A 4,451-nucleotide genomic window follows, 5' to 3' on the forward strand; every position below is an offset into this window, starting at 1 on the left:
AGGATGGTCTCGATCTCCTGACCTCGTGATCCGCCCGTCTCGGCCTCCCAAAGTGCTGGGATTACAGGCTTGAGCCACCGCGCCCGGCCTTTACCTTATTATTTAAGGTGAAAGTGACAGATCAAAAGTGAACATTTCCATATCTTTCATATGGCGTTAAGGCTTTTTTGGTAGTTTATGAGAATATTTTGTCAAATTATGAAATGCATTAAATTTATGTGCAAATTTTCATGAAAATAATTGTGCAATATGCAGTTGTCTATTTCATTGGATGGTGTAAAGTTTTAAAGATTCTAATGATTTTAAACTTAATTTCCATTTTTGTACATTCATCTTTGAAAGAAAAAAGGAGGCTATACATGGTGGCTCATGGCTGTAATCCCAGCGCTTTGGAAGGCTGAGGCAGGTGGATTGCTTGAGCCCAGGAATTCGAGACCAGCCTGGACAACAAAGGGAGATCCTGTCTCTATATCTTTTTTAATTAAAATTCTTTTTAAAAAGGAAAAAAAAATGAAGGTGATTATTTGAAACAGCTTTGTGAAAATCATTTCAGCTCCACGCTCAGTACCTGTTCCATTATATGTAATTTAAAATCTGATGGGTCTAAAAGCAAATCCATTATTCCTTTATTTATCTATGTATTTTCACTACAGCCTCAAACTCCCAGGCTTATGCAATCCTCCTATCTCGGCCTCCTGAACAACTGGAATCACAGGTGCAAGCTACCACGCCTGGCCATTATTCCTTTAATGCAAGAACATTCATTCAAACATATTTTCATTTCAGGCCAGGTGTGATGGCTTACGCCTGTACTCCCAGCACTTTGGGAGGCCGAGGTGGACAGATCACCTGGGGTCAGGAGTTCGAGACCAGCCTGGCCAACATGGAGAAACCCTGTCTCTACTAAAAATACAAAAATTATCCAGGTGTGGTAGTGGGCACCTGTAATCCCAGCTACTTGGGAGGTTGAGGCATGAGAATCACTTGAACCTGGGAAGCAGAGGTTGCAGCGAGCTGAGATTTTGCCGTTGTACAGCAGCCTGGGCAACAAGAGTGAAATTCCATCTCAAAACAAAACAGAAAAACTTCATTTCTTCTTATTTTACTTGAATAATTATCTTTGTTAAATAAACTCATGATATTGTTCCCACAAATGAGAGTAGAAAAGTGTTTTTCCTGGTTTTGCTTTTTTTTTTTTTTTTTTTTTGAGATGAGGTCTCACTATGTTGCCCAGGCTAGTATCGAACTCCTGAGCTCAAAGAACCTGTTTGCCTCAGCCTCCCAAAGTGCTGGGATTAGAGGTGTGACCACTGCACTTGGCCCTGGTTTCACTCTTACTAAATGGAAGTAATTGAAGATAGTAGATTCTTTATTCAAAAAGAATGTGTTATTTTCATGGACAAGCATACATTTGCTGAAAATGTAAAAATTTTAGGGCAACTGTGTTCTCATAATTAGGACTCCTATATAAGAGTAGGAGGGATAAAAATACATTTAAGCAAAACTCTTGAAACCACTTGTTTATAATTTCTCACTCTGCATAGAAAAAAATGACTCAAGTTAATTCTGTTCACTAAAAGAAGAAAATGCTCAATTAAGTGGACCAAAATAGTCCCAATTAAAGTTATACATTTCTCTGATGAGCAAAAATTGAGAATCTTCCACAATATGAAGACATAACTTTTTTTGTTCTTAGATAAATTAATATGTACTTTTAACTCACAGAAGGGACAAGATAAAAAGAGCATTAGGCCAGGCACAGTGGCTCACGCCTATAATCCCAGCACTTTGGGAGGCTGAGGCAGCTGGATCACTTGAGGTCAGGAGTTCGAAACCAGCCTGGCCAAAATGGTGAAACCCCATCTCTACTAAAAAATACAAAAATTAGCTGGGTGCAGTGGTGTGTGCCTGTAATCCCAGCTGCTCTGGAGGCTGAGGCAGGAGAATCACTTGGACCCCAGAGGCGGAGGATGTAGTGAGCTGAGATCATGCCACAGCACTCCAACCTGGGTGACAGAGTGAGACTCCATCTCAAAAAAAAAAAAAGATAAAAAGATAAAAAGAGCATTAAAACTAAGACCTTGTTAGACACAGTGGATCATGCCTGTACTCCCAGCACTTGGGAGGTGGAGTGGGAGGATCACTTGAGCCCCAGAATTTGAGACCAGCCTGGGCAACACAGCAAGACCCTGTCTCTACAAAAATAAAAAAAATGAGCTGGGCATGGTGGCACGTGCCTGTGGTCCCAGCTACCTGGGAGGCTAACGTCGGAGGATTGCCTGAGTCCAGGAGGTCGAGGCTGCAGTGGTCCATGTTCATGCCACTGCACTCTAGCCTGGACAACAGAACAAGACCGTGTTAAGATTTTGAAGCTCTTGATTGTATGTGTGTGTGTGTAAACCAACAGAAGCAGTAGGCAGTCTTTGAGGTTTGGGAGAAAAGAACCCAAAAACTTCCTTAAAAAGGAAATAAAGATTTCGTAGGAAAATGCTTTCTCATCTCCAACTACAGGAGTGTTCTACCCAACTTAGGCCTTGTTTCCCATCTCAATAGACCACTATTCAGTCGATTCCCTAAGTGGGAAACCCAAGCATCATCTTAGCATTTTCCTTTGCTCCATCCTTCAAATCCTCTGCATCACCAGTTCATCCATTTATGCAGGAGGACATTAGCAATTGTGACTCCTTCATTCAGCTGCGGCTGCCTGTTTTCTCCTTCATACATTTCTCTGAAGATTGCTTTGATTTCACCAGCTCCATCTCCTCCCCTCTCACACTCCAACTCCCTCCAACCTGACGTCTGACCTGGTCACCATGGAAATATCCCCTGCTAAGGTCTCCAGTGATATCATGCCTCAAAACCAACAGACATCCCTCATCCCTCCTTGCATCTCTCGACTGCATCCATGCTCATGGCCCCTTCTTCCTTCTGAAGCCGCTCCCTTCTTCTTAAATTTTTTTTCTTGAGATAGGGTCTCACTCTGTTGCCCAGGATGGAATGCAATGGCACAATCTCAGCTCATTGCAATCTCTGCCTCCCACGTTCAAGCAATTTTCGTGCCTCAGCCTCCCAAGTAGCTGGGACTGCAGATATGCGCCACCACACCAGGCTAATTTTTTGTATTTTTGGTAACAGACTGGTCTTGAACTTCTAGCCTCAAGTGATCCACCGCCCTGGCCTCCCAAAGTGCTGGAATTACAGGCCTGAGCCACCATACCTGGCCACTCCCTTACTTCTTGACTGCACTCTTCTGTTTTTTTTTTTTTCTTTTAGAATGTATAAAATGAGGCCAAGAGCCGTGGCTCACATCTGTAATCCCAGCACTTTGGGAGGCAGAGGCAGGAGGACCACTTGAGGTCGGGAGCTCAAGACCAGCCTGGCAAACATGGTGAAACACCATCTCTACTAAAAATATAAAAATTAGCCAGGCATGGTGTCACGTGCCTACAGTCCCAGCTACTCGGGAGGCTGAGGCAGGAGAATTGCTTGAACCTGGGAGGCAGAGGTTGCAGTGAGCTGAGATCGTGCCGTTGCACTCCAGCCTCGGGGACAAGAGAGAAACTCTTTATCAATCAATCAATCAAATGTATAAAATGTAGAGGCGGGGTCTTGCTTTGTTGCCCAGGCTGGTCTCAAACTCCTGGCTTCAAGTGGTCCTCCTACCTAGGCCTCCCAAAATGCTAGGGCTACTGGTGTGAGTCACTGTGCTCAGACTTCTGGTTTCTTCTACATCTCAGAAGACTCCTTCTGTGTTTCTTTTCAGGTTCATTTTCCAACCAGGCCAGCACTTACTAGATTTCTTCACAACTTTGTCTCAATCCTCCTTATTTTCTCCTTCTAGCTCTTTTTAGACCAGTAGTTCTCAAAGTGTGTTCCACGGATCCTTTTCGGGGGAGTTCATGAGGTCAATACTATTTTCACAATACTAAATGTGACTTGCCTTTTTTTGCTGTAGTGGCACATTGGGGCTGTGGACACTAAAGTGATGGGATGAAACTGCTGGTGTCTAGTATGAATCAGGGCATGGGCACCAAACTGTACTAATTATCACTGCATTCTCCCTAGTCACGCACCTATAGGAAAAAGCAAGCAAGCTGCACCCAAGACTGTACTTGATGAATTAGTAAAAAAAAATTCATAGTTATTAAATTTTGACCCCAGTATGTATTTTTTCATATAGATATCTGTTATTCTAGCACCATTTATTGAAAAGACTATTGTTTCTCCATCAAGTTAACTGGGCACCTTAGTGGAAAATCAATTGATCATATAATTATGGGTCTGTTTCTGGACTCAATTTTGTTCCATTGATCTGTATGTCTTTACTTATGCTAAAACCATACTGATTTGATTGCTTTAGCTTTATACACAATAAGTTTAAAATCAGGTCGCATGACGCATATGCACAGCCAAACACACCCAGGCCGGCTCCCATTTTTTTTTTTTTTTTT

Source organism: Colobus angolensis, unplaced genomic scaffold (genome assembly GCF_000951035.1).
Source record: "Colobus angolensis palliatus isolate OR3802 unplaced genomic scaffold, Cang.pa_1.0 Scaffold251, whole genome shotgun sequence".
NCBI classification, from domain to species: domain Eukaryota; kingdom Metazoa; phylum Chordata; class Mammalia; order Primates; family Cercopithecidae; genus Colobus; species Colobus angolensis.